Here is an 18,078-nt window from a genome sequence, read left to right as displayed (position 1 = left end):
GAAACAAAATTGTAGACCTGCACCAGGCTGGGAAGACTGAATCTGCAATAGGTAAGCAGCTTGGTTTGAAGAAATCAACTGTGGGAGCAATTATTAGGAAATGGAAGACATACAAGACCACTGATAATCTCCCTCGATCTGGGGCTCCACGCAAGATCTCACCCCGTGGGGTCAAAATGATCACAAGAATGGTGAGCAAAAACCCCAGAACCACACGGGGGGACCTAGTGAATGACCTGCAGAGAGCTGGGACCAAAGTAACAAAGCCTACCATCAGTAACACACTACGCCGCCAGGGACTCAAATCCTGCAGTGCCAGACGTGTCCCCCTGCTTAAGCCAGTACATGTCCAGGCCTGTCTGAAGTTTGCTAGAGTGCATTTGGATGATCCAGAAGAGGATTGGGAGAATGTCATATGGTCAGATGAAACCAAAATAGAACCTTTTGGTAAAAACTCAACTCGTCGTGTTTGGAGGACAAAGAATGCTGAGTTGCATCCAAAGAACACCATACCTACTGTGAAGCATGGGGGTGGAAACATCATGCTTTGGGGCTGTTTTTCTGCAAAGGGACCAGGACGGGGCCATGTATCGTGAGATTTTGAGTGAAAACCTCCTTCCATCAGCAAGGGCATTGAAGATGAAACGTGGCTGGGTCTTTCAGCATGACAATGATCCCAAACACACCGCCCGGGCAACGAAGGAGTGGCTTCTTAAGAAGCATTTCAAGGTCCTGGAGTGGCCTAGCCAGTCTCCAGATCTCAACCCCATAGAAAATCTTTGGAGGGAGTTGAAAGTCCGTGTTGCCCAGCGACAGCCCCAAAACATCACTGCTCTAGAGGAGATCTGCATGGAGGAATGGGCCAAAATACCAGCAACAGTGTGTGAAAACCTTGTGAAGACTTACAGAAAACGTTTGACCTGTGTCATTGCCAACAAAGGGTATATAAAAAAGTATTGATAAACTTTTGTTATTGACCAAATACTTATTTTCCACCATAATTTGCAAATAAATTCATAAAAAATCCTACAATGTGATTTTCTGGAGAAAAAAAATCTCATTTTGTCTGTCATAGTTGACGTGTACCTATGATGAAAATTACAGGCCTCTCTCATCTTTTTAAGTGGGAGAACTTGCACAACTGGTGGCTGACTAAATACTTTACCCCACTGTACGTCTGTAGCCATGAAGTGCTTTGAAAGGCTGGTCATAGATCACATCAACACCATTATCCCAGAAACACTTGACCCACTCCAATTTGCATACTTCCCCAACAGATCCACAGATGATCTATTGAACTCCACACTGCCCTCTCCCACCTGGACAAAAGGAACACCTACGTGAGAATGCTATTCATTGACTACAGCTCAGCGTTCAACACCATAGTGCCCTCAAAGCTCATCACTAAGCTAAGGACCCTGGGACTAAACACCTCCCTCTGCAACTGGATCCTGGACTTCCTGACGGTCGCCCCCAGGTGGTGAGGGTAGGTAACAACACATCTGCCACGCTGATCCTCAACACAGGGGCCCCTCAGGGGTGTGTGCTTAGTCCCCTCCTGTACTCCCTGTTCACCCATAACTGCATGGCCAGGCACGACTCCAACACCATCATTAAGTTTGCCGACGACACAACAGTGGTAGGCTTGATCACCAACAATGATGAGACAGCCTATAGGGAGGAGGTCAGAGACCTGGCCGTGTGGTGCCAGGACAACAACCTCTCCCTCAATGTGATCAAGACAAAGGAGGTGATTGTGGACTACAGGAAAAAGAGGACTGAGCACGCCCCCAATCGCATCGACGGGGCTGTAGTGGAGCAGGTTGAGAGCTTCAAGTTCTTTGGTGTCCACATCACCAACAAACTATCATGGTCCAAACACACCAAGACAGTCGTGAAAAGGGCACGACAAAGCCTATTCCCCCTCAGGAGACTGAAAAGATTTGTCATGGGTCCTCAGATCCTCAAAAAGTTATATAGCTGCAACATCGAGAGCATCCTGACTGGTTGCATCACTGCCTGGTATGGCAACTGCTCGGCCTCCGATCGCAAGGCACTACAGAGGGTAGTGCGTACGGCCCAGTACATCACTGGGGCCAAGCTTTCTGCCATCCAGGACCTCTATTCCAGGCAGTGTCAGAGGAAATTGTCAAAGACTCCTGCCACCCTAGTCATAGACTGTTCTCTCTGCTACCGTACGGCAAGCGGTACCGGAGCGCCAAGTCTAGGTCCAAAAGGCTTCTTAACAGCTTCTACCCCAAAGCCATAATACTCCTGAACAGCTAATCAAATGGCTACCCGGACTATTTGCATTGTCGGTCCACACTGGGTCAAAATCTTCTACTATGGACAGGGCAATGGACAGCATCAAGACGGGCCGGATCAAAGCCCTGCACCGAGCCCAAAATGCAGTCCAGCCACTGAAGATAACTTTAAGTACATAGAGGAGATATACAGCCAGTACGTGCTGGATGACAACCCCCCGCCTAAAAGTGGAACAGAGCTATCACAAACACCAGCAGAATCTGAAGAAGTGGAAAGTGAAACTGAAGATCAGGCCCCATCTACACCAAAAAAACAAGGATTATGAGCCTGGAGAAAACAGTGTGCCAGATCCAACTACACAGTCTAAGAAGAAGAGAAATAAGAAGAGAAGTAATGAAGCAAAATAACATGAAAATGAAAAAAGTGGGAGTGACAAAAGAACAGTAAAACAAAAGGATAAAGGCAAGACCAGAGATAACAAGATGAACAGGAGGTGCAACTCACTTGGGAGTACAAAAGAAGGAAATCCATCCTCTATCTTATTTTCAGTCCCTAGGTGCTCTACATGCAAGGAAGAGGCCTAGGGAAAATAACTGGAACAGGTTCTCCAGCAAAAAAAAAGGCAGACAACAAAAATTATGATATACAGGACCAAAGTCCCCAGATCACAAGTGAAGAAGGCAGAGTCACGAAAGCCCACCCAGGAGTCGGAAGTTTACATACACCTTAGCCAAATACATTTAAACTCAGTTTTTCACAATCCCTGAAATTTTATCCTGGTCAAAATTCCCTGTTTTAGGTCAGTTAGGATCACCACTTTATTTTAAGAATGTGAAATGTCAGAATAATAGTAGAGAGAATGATTTATTTCAGCTTTTATTTATTTCATTACATTCCCAGTGGGTCAGATGTTTACATACACTCAGTTAGTATTTGGTAGCATTTCTCCAAAAAGTACGATCTTTGTCCTCATGTGCAGTTGCAAACTGTAGTCTGGCTTTTTTATGGCGGTTTTCGAGCAGTGGCTTCTTCCTTGCTGAGCGGCCTTTCAGGTTATGTCGATATAGGACTCGTTTTACTGTGGATATAGATACTTTTGTACCTATTTCCTCCAGCATCTTCACAAGGTCCTTTGCTGTTGTTCTGGGATTGATTTGCACTTTTCGCACCAAAGTACGTTCATCTCTAGGAGACAGAACGCATCTCCTTCCTGAGCGGTATGACGGCCGCGTGGTCCCATTACATTTTTTATGTGGTGTTTATACTTGCGTACTATTGTTTGTATAGAGGGAAATTGCTCCCAAGGATGAACCAGACTTGTGGAGGTCTACAATTTCTTTTCTGAAATCTTGGCTGATTTCTTTTGATTTTCCCATGATGTCAAGCAAAGAGGCACTGAGTTTGATGGTAGGCCTTGAAATACATCCACAGGTACACCTCCAATTGACTCAAATGATGTCAATTAGCCTATCAGGAGCTTCTAAAGCCATGACATCATTTTCTGGAATTTTCCAAGCTGTTTAAAGGCACAGTCAATTTAGTGTATGTAAACTTCTGACCCACTGGAATTGTGATACAGTGAATTATAAGTGAAATAATCTGTCTGTAAACAATTGTTGGAAAAATTACTTGTGTCATGCACAAAGTAGATGTCCTAACCGACTTGCCAAAACTATAGTTTGTTAACAAGACATTTGTGGAGTGGTTGAAAAACGAGTTTTAATGACTCCAACCTAAGTGTATGTAAACTTCCAACTTCAACTGTATATACAGTGGGGAAAAAAAGTATTTAGTCAGCCACCATTTGTGCAAGTTCTCCCACTTAAAAAGATGAGAGAGGCCTGTAATTTTCATCATAGGTACACGTCAACTATGACAGACAAATTGAGAAAAAAAAAATCCAGAAAATCACATTGTAGGATTTTTAATGAATTTATTTGCAAATTATGGTGGAAAATAAGTATTTGGTCACCTACAAACAAGCAAGATTTCTGGCTCTCACAGACCTGTAACTTCTTCTTTAAGAGGCTCCTCTGTCCTCCACTTGTTACCTGTATTAATGGCACCTGTTTGAACTTGTTATCAGTATAAAAGACACCTGTCCACAACCTCAAACAGTCACACTCCAAACTCCACTATGGCCAAGACCAAAGAGCTGTCAAAGGACACCAGAAACAAAATTGTAGACCTGCACCAGGCTGGGAAGACTGAATCTGCAATAGGTAAGCAGCTTGGTTTGAAGAAATCAACTGTGGGAGAAATTATTAGGAAATGGAAGACATACAAGGCCACTGATAATCTCCCTCGATCTGGGGCTCCACGCAAGATCTCACCCCGTGGGGTCAAAATGATCACAAGAACGGTGAGCAAAAATCCCAGAACCACACGGGGGTTCATCAGTAACACACTACGCCGCCAGGGACTCAAATCCTGCAGTGCCAGTACATGTCCAGGCCCGCCGTCTGAAGTTTGCTAGAGTGCATTTGGATGATCCAGAAGAGGATTGGGAGAATGTCATATGGTCAGATGAAACCAAAATATAACTTTTTGGTAAAAACTCAACTCGTCGTGTTTGGAGGACAAAGAATGCTGAGTTGCATCCAAAGAACACCATACCTACTGTGAAACATGGGGGTGGAAACATCATGCTTTGGGGCTGTTTTTCTGCAAAGGGACCAGGACCACTGATCTGTGTAAAGGAAAGAATGAATGGGACCATGTATCGTGAGATTTTGAGTGAAAACCTCCTTCCATCAGCAAGGGCATTGAAGATGAAACATTGCTGGGTCTTTCAGCATGACAATGATCCCAAACACACCGCCCGGGCAACGAAGGAGTGGCTTCGTAAGAAGCATTTCAAGGTCCTGGAGTGGCCTACCCAGTCTCCAGATCTCAACCCCATAGAAAATCTTTGGAGGGAATTGAAAGTCCGTGTTGCCCAGCGACAGCCCCAAAACATCACTGCTCTAGAGGAGATCTGCATGGAGGAATGGGCCAAAATACCAGCAACAGTGTGTGAAAACCTTGTGAAGACTTACAGAAAACGTTTGACCTGTGTCATTGCCAACAAAGGGTATATAACAAAGTATTGAGAAACTTTTGTTATTGACCAAATACTTATTTTCCACCATAATTTGCAAATAAATTAATTAAAAATCCTACAATGTGATTTTCTGGAAAAAAAAATCTCATTTTGTCTGTCATAGTTGACGTGTACCTATGATGAAAATTACAGGCCTCTCTCATCTTTTTAAGTGGGAGAACTTGCACAATTGGTGGCTGACTAAATACTTTTTTCCCCCACTGTATGTGATGGGATGTATAGACATTATGGACAGTATGCGGATAGCATCTGTAGAATACGTAGGATAGAATATTATACAGTATGTACAGCGATAGTTGAATAGGGTGGCCTTGACCGGAATAAAGTATTATACATATGACATGAGTAAAACAGTATATAAACATTATTAAAGTGACCAGTGTTCCATTATTAAAGTAACCAATGTTCTATGTCTACGTACAGTACATAGGGCAGCAGCCTCTAAGGTGCAGGGTTGAGTAACCGGGTGGTAGCCGACTAGTGACAGTGACAGGGCAGGGTACTGGGTGGAGGCCGGCTAGTGATGGCTATTTAACAGTCTGATGGCCTTGAGATAGAAGCTGTTTTTCAGTCTTTCAGTCCCAGCTTTGATGCACCTGTACTGACCTCGCCTTCTGGATGATAACAGGGTGAAAAGGCCGTGGCTCGGGTGGATGAGGTCCTTGATGATGTTTTTTGTCTTCCTGTGACATCGGGTGCTGTAGATGTCCTGGAAGGCAGACAGACCACACCACACTCTGGAGAGCCCTGCAGCTGTGGACGTTGCAGTTGCCGTACCAGGCGGTGATACAGCCCGACAGGATGCTCCCAATGGTGCATCTGTAAAGGTTTGTGAGGGTCTTAGGGGCCAAGCCAAATTTCTTCAGCCTCCTGAGGTTGAAGAGGCGCTGTCGCACCTTCTTCACCACACTGTCTGTGTTGGTGGACCATTTAATATTGTCATTGATGTGTACGCCAAGGGACTTGACACTTTTCACCTTCTCCACTGCAGCCCCGTCAATGTGGATGGGGGCGTGCTCCCTCTGCTGTCTCCTGAAGTCCACGTTCAGTTCCTTCATTTTGTTGACGTTGAGGGAGAGTTTATTTTCCTTGCACCACTCCGCCAGGGCCCTCACCTCCTCCCTGTAGGCTGTCTTGTTGTTGTTGGTAATCAGGCCTACCACTGTTGTGTTGTCTGCAAACTTGATGATTGAGTTGGAGGCGTGCCTGGCCACGCAGTCATGGGTGAACAGGGAGTACAGGAGGGGGCCAATGTTCCCTCCATTTTTGGGGGGCACGGAGCACATTTTTGGTCTTGTGAGCGAACATGTGAACGTTTTGAGAATTTTGTGCAACTTCCGGTGCGCGTTAACAGGGAACACTAAGGTTGTACCCTTACAGTTTTAGACAGTAGCCAATAGGCTATTGTGGCTTTTTCAGCATAATGTAGGCCTACCAACAAAACCAATGGAGCAAATCCCATAACATTTTCACATGGAAATAGCTTTTGATTTCTATGATATAGCCTACAGTAGCCTATATGTGGGGTTCAATGCAGGCCTACATTGCATGAGACTTTTAAAAACGTTTTTACATTATGAAGGGCTTGACATGAATTAATTATTTTTTACTTGCTTTGTAACACCATGGGACAAATAGGTGACTGTAAATTACATTGTATTGTGTTGTATGATGCAAGAAACCACTTTACAAAATAAAAGTAATTATTATTACTATACAGAGAATTAGACAATGTAGGCTACCCCTCTGTCTATTGGCTTATTTGCATATTCAAGCCTGTCTAATATACAACACTGCCCCTTTAATTAAGACATACGCTTTTTACCTGACTGGCTTTTCAAAGACAGCTTGAAATGTAGCCTACACGTTTTGTGCTCTTGTAGGAAGCAGTAACTCCCCATTGCTGACCTATACTTATCTATAACTGGGCTAATAACTAGCTAACTAGCAAAGAATATCAACAAAATGTGCACACGCATGGCTCTGAACTCTGATCTGAACTGATCTGAAAAGAGCATTCACTCGCTGGTGATCGAAAGACCGCTCATGGGCTACCCCCACCAATAGAATTCTACTCCATTGCACTCTGACTCTGCCTACAACAAAATCACAGACTCAATCTTGCAAAGTTTGGTTTGTTGCATTGAAAAGGGGATGATATAATGTTGATTTGATCATAGGAAAAATGTTGATCTATATAGTGCAAACTAATGGGGCGAACTCAGTGAAGTTCAATGTCTTGCGTCTCTGCGCGGCCTGGCATTTCTTCTGCGCGGCAGTCCTCACGCACGCGCACAGCTTAGAGTGAACATTGGAGGGGGCTGAGCACGCACCCTTGTGGGGCCCCTGTGTTGAGGATCAGCGTAGTGGAACTTAATGATCAGCTTGGAGGGTACTATGGTGTTGAAGGCTGAGCTGTAGTCAATGAACAGCATTCTTACATAAGTATTTATCTTGTTCAGATGGGATAGGGCAGTGTGCAGTGCGATGGCGATTGCATCATCCGTGGATCTCTTAGGGCACATTGCAAATTGCAGTGGGTCTAGGGTGTCGGTTAAGGTGGAGGTGATATGATCCTTAACTAGCCTTTCAAAGCACTTCATGATGACAGAAGTGAGTGCTACGGGGCGATAGTCATTTAGTTCAGTTAGTTTGGTAGATTTCATCTTGTACTGTAGCTATAATAATCGTTTATCAGATGTTTGTAAGACCATCACTGTTCTAGCTGTTTGTGGTGGTCCTATTTCAGCAAGTGACTGAGTTGATTACCTGTGACTTCGTAAGATGTCTCTCTGTAGTGTGTCAGTTCCTCTCCCTTGACCAGCACGAGCTGAGGACTCTTCTCTTTGGCATCTGTCACGCACATCAGCTTTGTCACACCAAGGTCCCTGGCCACATAGTTAGACGTGACAATTCTGTACTTCTGCTGAATACCTACAAGGAGTCCAGAGAGATGTTACGCAACTGTAATGCTTGCATTGACATGTTGAAAAGCTGTACAGTAATACGCGTAGAGACACACATTTTACATCTAAAAGGAGACAAAATAGAAATAGTATTTAAATTCAATAACCTAAAGGCACACTCTGCAGTGCCTTTAGGGCATATAAACAGTCTAGGTCAAGGTGCATGATGACTCTCTGTGCTGGTGGTACAGGTAACTTACTGCAGTATTTGCCCCCATAGACCCCAGAATGAGAAAAGAGCAGTTTCATAGTGAGAACAATTACAGAAAGAGCTATTACACTCAGAGAATAGCATTGCACACTGATACACGTGTAAGGCTCCTGAGAGCAAAGCAATTTGCTTCTGTCATTTGCTGTCACTTTGTGCTGTTATCTTAACAACAGGGCGTGTTGGGGGGGTTGAACAAAGTCAGAGCAAATGCTGTTCCAGTCAGTTTCATCCTCACCAATGTCCTCAACATCCATGTCCATTTCTAAACAGCAAGAAAATAAATTATGAAGTACTCAAAACTCTCAGTTGAATATTGTCACAGATTGTCCATTTTATTGACCAGATACTCTAGTGGCCGCTCTAAAAATGAAAATAAATGTATTTTAAAAAATAGAAGGCAGTCGCGAGGAGGAAAGATCAGGTGGGACCATTCTAGCCAATGAGAGAGAGGGCAGATCCGCGTGTGAACAACAGGCACGAACGGTTTCCAATAGTTACCAAAGCCACAAAGTCAAAATAGTCTCTATCATAAAAATTCATGAAAACAAAATGTGCTTTTGGATTTTAATTAAAGGTTAGGGTTAGGCATAAGGTTAGCAGTGTGGTTAAGCTTATGGTTAGGTTGAAAATCACATTTTAAGAAGATAAATTGTAGTCATAGGCAGGGTTTATGACTTTGTGGCTGTGGTAACCAGTGACGACCAGGCACAACCGATGTAAAGTGTTTTTTCTCAAAGTTGCCGGGAAGTCACGTGTCTTACTTATATCAGTACAGTCGTAAACTAATCATATATAATGAAACTTATATTTGATCAAATAAGCCATAAAAAATGTTGTTAACCAAATTTGACACTCTCATTGACCTCTATTCAAAAACTCCTCGCTTGGTGAGCGAAAAAAAACTAAAAGAAACGCCACCTGCTGGAGGAGACAGAGGTTGCACCCAGTTATCCCTCTTGCTTCTCATCTTCCTTTCTGGGTATATAGAATGTCCCGCCGTTACAGAAGCTATAAAACCCCAGGTAACACTGACATCATGACAGGTGCATGGTGTTGTGAGTGGGCCACTGATGGAAGGTGTGCTCGCGTTAATTAATTTGATCAAACATACCCGGAGTAGAGATAAATTATAAATAGCCGATATAACCTTCCAGTGGGTTCTTCACTGAAATAGACTGTCCATTTTTCAGACATGACCTCTGTGAGGCCTTACTGTCTGTACAATGTCAAAGTCGAGGGAGGAATGTTGGACAACACCCTGTATGGATCACCGGTAACAGCAGTGGCAGGTCAGTCTAGTTTTATTATAATGTCTTTACATGCAAAAACCCCAAAGTATCTCTTCAGCTTGCCATCAAATCAAATGATTTTATCAAATGATTCACCATAGTTTTCAAAATAGGCCTAGGCCTATTAGTTAATTCCAATATGCCATTCTCAAATGGTAATGGACAGTAGCCCATTTATTTAATCAATTTGCAATCTGATTACTTGTTTTCAAGTCGGCCTATAACCTAATTGCAGTATTAATGCATCAAACTTGTCCTTCACATGTGTAGTGTGACATATGTGTAGCAATGGACTTTATTACATTGTTTAATCTTCTTAATGACAAATCTGTTTTCAATTTACTTGTTCTCCATAAACAGGTGTATGGAGACCCGTTCCACTTCCATCAATGGAGCCCCACAGCTCAATGAGGACAAAGACCCTTGCCTTTTGGAGTTGGAGAGAATGAACAAGGAAATTGAGACTGTGAAGAATGCAGAGGAGATGATCCCGTTATCAAACAGTGCAGATTAACAGTAAAAGCACAGGGTCCAAGAAAGTATTGATTCCTAAATCTGAAATGGCAGGTAAAGATCTGAATTGAAATAGCGCCAAATCTTCACACAGGCAGTCCACTACAGTCTATTCTCCTTCAATGAGGAAGTACGTGGTTGACAACTCCAAACCGAGGACTGATTTGGAATATGACCCCTTGTCCAACTTCTCAGCTTCTTTGCGATCTAGTCGTTGTTCTAAATACAAACCAGGTAATGAGCAGAATGGGATAAGTGGGCAAGGTATGAATAGGACGATAGAGAAGTTTGTAAGGGGAACCAAACTATTCCGCCTTCTCAAGAGCTCACTGACTCACAGGCTAGTCGAAACAACCTAGTTGATGACTCTGATGAAGAAGGGGTCCTCATCATTGATATTCCACCTCTGGAGAGCGACAGGAAGAAGAGTCGAGCTCAGAAGCCCTGTAAGACCACCACAAACCTTCCACAGGAAGTCAAAGCGGAAGTCAACCCTATTCCTGTTGCTGTTCCTACTGTGGCTGATGCTCCACTTGCTATTCCACTTCCTGTGTCCACTCCTAGTCCTGAAGTAGTCAACGTCATATCCCCACCTGCAGTGTCTGAGATTGTGAAAGATGAGGTCATAAGTGTTGTCATATCTAGTGTTTCTGCTAGTCAGGAAATTGAAGGCAAACCCAGTGCTGAGAGTGTGTTCAATGACCTGTCAAAATGCTTGGAAAACCTGAGGAGTGAAAGTGAGAGAATTGTTTGTTACCAAGAGGCTGAGGCCACTGCGGAAAGCAACTGTGAGACAGATCTTGAGTGTCCCAAAATGGATGCATCATCTTTACAGACACGTCACCATAATGATCCAGTTGGTAATGCAGATGTCGATTTACTGATGGCAGAGCCTGGATTGCTTGAAAGTGAGCTTGCCTCCAACTGTGTTGAGAACAGTAACCCTCTTCAACCCAATGAATCTCATATGGACATCTTCAATACCTCATAAGGTTTCAGTCCCTCCCTCGGTCTCCTCCCCCCATATACTCCCCATTGAGACCCAGAGAAATAAACAGCCAGCAACACAGAGCTCGGCTCAGAGTTACTGGTCACCTGTACAAAGCTTATCATCAGTGCCATGTCTTCAGAAAATACCAGGCCAAATTCCAGGGCATGATTTTGCCTTGCCTAGTCCAGTTCCGGCAACAAACTTTGTAGAGCAAGCAGCCACTACCGCGGGTATCACAAAATGCCAGCTGTTATATGGGCCAACTATTGGAATAGAATTAGAATCTGCTCCTTTTGAACCACCTGCCATGGAAGAAGTGAATGAACAGGTTATTGATCCGAGTTTTGAGGAGCTTGAGTATTCTGAGTTATCTGATGGTGATACAATGGAGGAATGCTACCGTATCTTCATGGAGGAAGCCAACAAGGGTGAAGAGGGATCCACAGACCAGGCTGGTACACACACACATTCCCACATTGGGTAGGATAGTTGGACAGTTGGAGATGGGAACATGTTGACATTATGTGTTTCAGATAGGAGATGTGGACGTGGAGACACCAGGGTTAGCTGTGAAACCCAAACCGTTGCCTGGACCTAGGAAGAGGGTTGCCCATGTGTCCAGATATACTGAGGTACGCTATGATTGAAGGCTACAACTCAAGCATATGATTTACATTTAACTGTGATTCATGAAACTGTTTTTTTTGTAATTTACTGTCTTCCTGTCCGATAGCCACCGGTGGCCAAAAGCAAAGCCCAGGTGATTGTTCCTTTCCGAGGTGGAGGAACCCCCCAGTTGTCCAACCCCTCTGAGATCCAGCAGCTGCAGCACAGGGCCTCTGTGTTGTCTGCTGCTTTGAAAGGAGGCCAGGCGTTCGTCTAGAGGGACGCTACACTCTGCCCATCACTTCAGTTAGTTCTCCAGTCACACCAGTCCATACCGCAGTCACACCAGTTTCACCCATTACACCTGTTCCTGTACAACCTCAGCCTACTGCCTTTATCCCAGCTAAGGTGAGTACAGACTTAAAGATGTAGAGGTGGAATGAAATGGCTTCAGTTTTGTTCTCTGTATTGACTGATATTGAGTGGATTATTTTCATTAGAGCTTGCATTCATATTGGTTTTCTAAAAAAACACCTGCATTGCAAGGTAGTTTGTAGTTTTCTGTTTCTTCTCACGTTAAAAATCATAACTTTTATATTGTTCTCCCAGCCAATTCCCACTAAACGTAAACGTAAACGTTGCGTTGCGTTGCGTTGCGCCTGAGGACTTCGCGTTGCGTTTAGCCTGAGGACTTCGCGTTGCGTTTAGCCTGAGGACTTCACGTTGCGTTGCGTTGTGTTGTGTTTAGCCTGAGGACTTTACGTTGCGTTTAGCCTGAGGACTTCACGTTGCGTTGCGTTGTGTTGTGTTTAGCCTGAGGACTTCACGTTGTGTTGTGTTTAGCCTAAGGACCTCACGTTACGTTGCGTTGTGTTGTGTTTAGCCTGAGGACTTCATGTTGTGTTGTGTTTAGCCTGAGGACTTCACGTTTCGTTGCGTTGCGTTGCGTTGCGTTGCGTTGCGTTGCGCCTGAGGACTTCGCGTTGCGTTGCGCCTGAGGACTTCGCGTTGCGTTTAGCCTGAGGACTTCACGTTGCGTTTAGCCTGAGGACTTCGCGTTGCGTTTAGCCTGAGGACTTCGCGTTACGTTTAGCCTGAGGACTTCACGTTGCGTTGCGTTGTGTTGTGTTGTGTTTAGCCTGAGGACTTTACGTTGCGTTTAGCCTGAGGACTTCACATTGCGTTGCGTTGTGTTGTGTTTAGCCTGAGGACTTCACGTTGTTTTGTGTTTAGCCTGAGGACTTCACGTTACGTTGCGTTGTGTTGTGTTTAGCCTGAGGACTTCATGTTGTGTTGTGTTTAGCCTGAGGACTTCACGTTGCGTTGCGTTGTGTTGTGTTTAGCCTGAGGACTTCACGTTACGTTGTGGTGTTCGTGTGTTGTGTTTAGCCTGAGGACTTCACGTTACGTTGTGGTGTTCGTGTGTTGTGTTTAGCCTGAGGACTTCACGTTACGTTGTGGTGTTCGTGTGTTGTGTTTAGCCTGAGGACTTCACGTTACGTTGTGGTGTTCGTGTGTTGTGTTTAGCCTGAGGACTTCACGTTACGTTGTGGTGTTCGTGTGTTGATCTTTGTAATAAACATGTATGCATTTCACGCTGCGCCTTGGTCTGACCCGTCCTTAAACGAACGTGACAGTTAGGGATAGAAGCAATACTGTTACATCGACAAGGTAAAGATAATGGATCTTTATTAGCTGAAGTGTTACTGTTGACTTGTCTGCTCTTTTACAGCTGGAAATGAAACTGATGTCCAGAGGAAATATTCCACTCAATGAAAAAGTACTTTGGGGAAATGGTAAGTATCATGCTTCCCTCAACACACATTTTTATTAGCGGATAAGGTTTTCCCAAAGCTTCCAAGTTCTTATGCTATGCGTCATATCATCACCTTTTTACTGCTTTTCTGACACTTCCATGACTGTAATTTAGCTTTCCTATTCCTTTTCTACTAAAGGAGGTGCTGCATTTTATGAAAGTTTGAAGGAGCACATTCTGTCAGGAGATATTGACAGGGAACAACTATCCTCTTCAGCACCCAGAGAAACCAGGCAGCGCCATACTGTACTGTGAAGACCATAAGAAGGGAATTACTGATTGTGAGTACAGCATGAAGCACAGCATTGTTCAGTTGTATATTGCTGAGTGCTGACCAAATGTAAAAATGTACCTCTTGAAATGTGACAGATTTAGTCATAAGCATGCTTTTACATGCTTGGTATAGGCAATAGATCCAATAGGCTGTGGTATGATTCATTTCCCTAGGACTGGCCTACTTTGGGTATTGTAGTCAACATGGGCCTGTTCTTCGTGCTCTGTTCATCATTCCCCATCATGCCAGAATAGGGCATACTTCAGCTTTATCATGTATTTGCATTCAGGGCTACTCTGTTTTACTCCTAAATTGGCAACTTTTGTCTTGTGTGTTTTGTTTCTGGGTAAAAAAAAAGCTTTAAAGAGGATTTTCTGTCAGTGTGGGGCCACTTACTACGCAAGAAGGAGTGTAACTACCACTTTGGGAAAGGAGTTGAGAAGAAGGGTAAGAGGACAGTATATGTTCTACATTTCTGAATTCAGAAATGTAATCCTGTTTGAGTAACTTGCTATTACTGTACAGTTCCAGGTGGAGTGGAAACACGCTATAGCTGCTGTGAGGGTGTGGTTGGATGCCCTGGATGCCAAGTTTTCAAGGTAATAAGAAGACGAACAGGGGATAACACCTATTTTCCATAAGACCCTTCAAAGATGTCATGAAACATTTTGTATCCCCCACATACGTCTCCCCCTCATCTGCATGTCCATGACACAGTTAGCCTGGATGGCTTTGTCAGTACCCTTCCTAGACCTGCCTCTGATAAGGGCTGCCCGGGGGTGATCTCAATCGACTGTGAAATGGTGAGATTCAACAGTCTGATTATGGAAATCATAGGCAACATTTTGCATGACATGCCAATTAAAGCTAGGTCAGTGTGTTTTGAACACACTGCCGTATTAGTGATCTGGTAAAGTTTTTTTGTTTACTGTATGACTAATATATGTAGTCTTTCTTCCTTCAGTGCTATACAACTCATGGTCTGGAGCTGGTTAGAGTGACTGTTGTCAACTCCAGTTTGCAGGTCATCTACAGTGGGGAAAAAAAGTATTTAGTCAGCCACCAATTGTGCAAGTTCTCCCACTTAAAAAGCTGAGAGAGGCCTGTAATTTTCATCATAGGTACACGTCAACTATGACAGACAAATTGAGGAAAAAAAATCCAGAAAATCACATTGTAGGATTTTTAATGAATTTATTTGCAAATTATGGTGGAAAATAAGTATTTGTTCACCTACAAACAAGCAAGATTTCTGGCTCTCACAGACCTGTAACTTCTTAAGAGGCTCCTCTGTCCTCCACTCGTTACCTGTATTAATGGCACCTGTTTGAACTTGTTATCAGTATAAAAGACACCTGTCCACAACCTCAAACAGTCACACTCAACTCCACTATGGCCAAGACCAAAGAGCTGTCAAAGGACACCAGAAACAAAATTGTAGACCTGCACCAGGCTGGGAAGACTGAATCTGCAATAGGTAAGCAGCTTGGTTTGAAGAAATCAACTGTGGGAGCAATTATTAGGAAATGGAAGACATACAAGACCACTGATAATCTCCCTCGATCTGGGGCACCACGCAAGATCTCACCCCGTGGGGTCAAAATGATCACAAGAACGGTGAGCAAAAATCCCAGAACCACATGGGGGGACCTAGTGAATGACCTGCAGAGAGCTGGGACCAAAGTAACAAAGCCTACCATCAGTAACACACTACGCCGCCAGGGACTCAAATCCTGCAGAGCCAGACGTGTCCCCCTGCTTAAGCCAGTACATGTCCAGGCCCGTCTGAAGTTTGCTAGAGTGCATTTGGATGATCCAGAAGAGGATTGGGAGAATGTCATATGGTCAGATGAAACCAAAATAGAACTTATTGGTAAAAACTCAACTCGTCGTGTTTGGAGGACAAAGAATGCTGAGTTGCATCCAAAGAACACCATACCTACTGTGAAGCATGGGGGTGGAAACATCATGCTTTGGGGCTGTTTTTCTGCAAAGGGACCAGGACGACTGATCCGTGTAAAGGAAAGAATGAATGGGGCCATGTATCGTGAGATTTTGAGTGAAAACCTCCTTCCATCAGCAAGGGCATTGAAGATTAAACGTGGCTGGGTCTTTCAGCATGACAATGATCCCAAACACACCGCCCGGGCAACGAAGGAGTGGCTTCGTAAGAAGCATTTCAAGGTCCTGGAGTGGCCTAGCCAGTCTCCAGATCTCAACCCCATAGAACATCTTTGGAGGGAGTTGAAAGTCTGTGTTGCCCAGCGACAGCCCCAAAACATCACTGCTCTAGAGGAGATCTGCATGGAGGAATGGGCCAAAATACCAGCAACAAGTGTGTGAAAACCTTGTGAAGACTTACAGAAAACGTTTGACCTGTGTCATTGCCAACAAATGGTATATAACAAAGTATTGAGAAACTTTTGTTATTGACCAAATACTTATTTTCCACCATAATTTGCAAAAAATTCATAAAAAATCCTACAATGTGATTTTCTGGATTTTTTTCCCTTATTTTGTCTGTCATAGTTGACGTGTACCTATGATGAAAATTACAGACCTCTCTCATCTTTTTAAGTGGGAGAACTTGCACAATTGGTGGCTGACTAAATAATTTTTTTCCCCACTGTATGACACCTTTGAAAGCTGATAATGAAGTCATTGACTACAACACCAGGTAAGACCACATAACACTTCAGAATTAATATAGAATCTCGACAGACTGTTTTATTTAATCCAGCATTTTATTTAATCCAGCATTTTAAACAAAGATGGCATGGCAGTCACTAATGCTCTCTACTGCTAAGGTTTTCAGGCATCAGTGAAGATGATGTGAAAGGAACAAGCTCGTCCATACGAGATGTTCAGGAGACTCTTCTGAGCTTTGTCAGTGCAGAGACTATACTGATTGGCCACGGTTTAGAAACTGCCATCACTGCAATTAAGGCGAGTTGAACTGCATTAGTTATTAATAATAACTATTTATTAGTGAATGCACACCGATATGGAAAGTCTATAAATCGATATCAGTTGCCTGATACAGTATAAATTAATATTGAAATAAAAAACATTACAACTGCCAATGATAATTGTCTTTGAGCATATTTTTTTGTCCAGGACTAGGCCTAATCTCTGTGCGTCTGGGAAACTGGCCCATAAAGGTTCTCCCCCTGCCTGTCTCAGCAGCTCCACGGCACCGTGGTGGACACCTCTGTGTCATTTCTCCACCGCCTGGGCCTGCCTCATAAAATTACCCTCCACAACCTGACGGCAGACTACCTGAGGAGGATCATCCAGGAGAGTGGTGGGTCAAACAAACAAGTCTCTGGCAATGGGAAGGATGCCCATCTACTGTGTGTCATTACGTTTTAAACAGTCAAACTGATCATGATGTAAGCAGGGAAAGTTGTTGCATGAATCTTTTAATGAAAAGTGTTTCACAATCCCAACTCTGTCCATTCACTGCTTACAGTTAAATGTGTTCTTAGAACACTAGTAAAAAAAAGGAACATGGCAGTTGAGACTGAATCTGAGAGACTATCATGTGTTGTGTAGTAGGCAACAGTCCTAAACGTGTATCCACTAATTTGAGAATCATTCCTAATCCAAGGTTTTCAGATTTTGTGTGTGTGTGCTAGGTTTACAGTAACTGTGTGTATGGTATTGTTCTGCTCCCTTCCAGTAGGTGGCCATGACTCTGCAGAAGATGCTGCTGGCTGTATAGAGCTCATGCTGTGGAAGGTCAAAGAAGATGGCAAAACTAAACAATGGTGATCTGAATAAAACTGGCATCGCCCACCTCCGTAATTCATGAAATCACAGAGATGTACAGTACCAGTCAAAAGTTTGGACACACCTACTCATTCAAGGGTTTTTCTTAATTTTTACTATTTTCTACATTGTAGAATAATAGTGAAGGCATCAAAACTATGAAAGAACAAATATGGAATCATGTAGTAACCAAAAAAGTGTTAAACAAATGAAAATAGATTCTTCAAAGTAGCCACCCTTTGCCTTGATGACAGCTTTGCGCACTCTTGGCAC

The 18,078-nt window shown here is 43.6% G+C and overlaps 1 pseudogene across 1 annotated transcript; it reads left to right on the top strand.

Annotated features, from left to right (window-relative positions):
* The first annotated feature begins 9,737 nt into the window (after nucleotides 1–9,737).
* On the top strand, nucleotides 9,738–17,808 carry LOC311144996 (annotated as a pseudogene). The gene is made up of 15 exons: nucleotides 9,738–9,805; nucleotides 10,195–11,793; nucleotides 11,876–11,970; nucleotides 12,072–12,352; nucleotides 12,554–12,586; nucleotides 13,677–13,740; nucleotides 13,900–14,041; nucleotides 14,393–14,481; nucleotides 14,560–14,633; nucleotides 14,733–14,837; nucleotides 14,999–15,068; nucleotides 16,666–16,711; nucleotides 16,842–16,980; nucleotides 17,218–17,338; nucleotides 17,717–17,808. The product of its transcript is annotated as an uncharacterized misc_RNA (transcript).
* Nucleotides 17,809–18,078: the final 270 nt, after the last annotated feature.

Source organism: Coregonus lavaretus (genome assembly GCF_964263955.1).
Source record: "Coregonus lavaretus genome assembly, chromosome: 17".
Lineage (NCBI taxonomy): Eukaryota > Metazoa > Chordata > Actinopteri > Salmoniformes > Salmonidae > Coregonus > Coregonus lavaretus.
Note: the sequence above shows the minus strand (reverse complement) of the source record. Positions and strands in the feature narration are given on the sequence as shown.